Below are 974 nucleotides of genomic sequence, written 5' to 3' on the forward strand. Positions count from 1 at the left end.
TTGAAGAGCAAAGATGTCAGCTTGAGGACTAAGGTGTGCCTGACCCAAGCCATGGTATTTTCAGTAACCTCATATGGATGCGAAAGCTAGACAGTGAATAAGGAAGATCGTAGAAGAATTGATGCCTTTGAGTTGTGGTGTTGGAGAATACTAAAAGTCCCGTGGGCTGCCAAAACAACCAATAGATCTGTTTTGGATGAAGTGCAGCCAGAGTGCTCCTTAGAGGCCAAGATGGCTAAACTTCGTCTTTCATACTTTGGACACATTGTCAGAAGGGAACAGTCACTGGATAAGGACATCATGCTTGGTAAGATGGAGGGTCGGAGAAAAAGAGGAAGACCCCCAAGGAGTTGGATTGGCCAGGTGGCAGCATTGATGGACTCAAATGTGGTAGCGGTAGTGAGGTTGGCCCAAGATTGGACATTGTTTCATTCTGCTGTGCATGGGGTTTCTATGAGTTGGTTCCAACTCGATGGCACCTGACAACAACAACAACAAATACAATTATAGGAGTCTTGGTGTGCTGCTGTGGATTAATACACCAGACTGCAAAGCTGTTTGAACCGCAAGGTCAGCAGTTCAAGCTCACCAGCTGCTCCTCAGAAACGCTATACAGAGTTGCTATGGGTCAGAATTGACTCAATGGCACATATAAACAACAACAACACACAGTTATAGTCTTGGTGTGGTGCTGTAGGAAAAACACAGGACTGTTAACAGTTAGGTCAGCAGTTCAAACTCACCAGCAACTTCATGGGATAAAAATGAGACTTTCTCCTCCCATAAAGATTCACAGCCTGAGAAACCTTATACAGCATCTTTGGATCAGAGCTGATTTTGTGGCACTTAACACTGACACCATAGTTATAGGATGTTTGGGGAGTCAAGGAATATTGCTTGACTCCATCTTGGCAATTAAGAAACTCTTCCTGGAAAATGGGCTATGTTTAGATGAGATGTGAAGTGTGCATAAA

Source organism: Chrysochloris asiatica, unplaced genomic scaffold, assembly GCF_000296735.1.
Source record: "Chrysochloris asiatica unplaced genomic scaffold, ChrAsi1.0 scaffold00211, whole genome shotgun sequence".
Taxonomy (NCBI): domain Eukaryota; kingdom Metazoa; phylum Chordata; class Mammalia; order Afrosoricida; family Chrysochloridae; genus Chrysochloris; species Chrysochloris asiatica.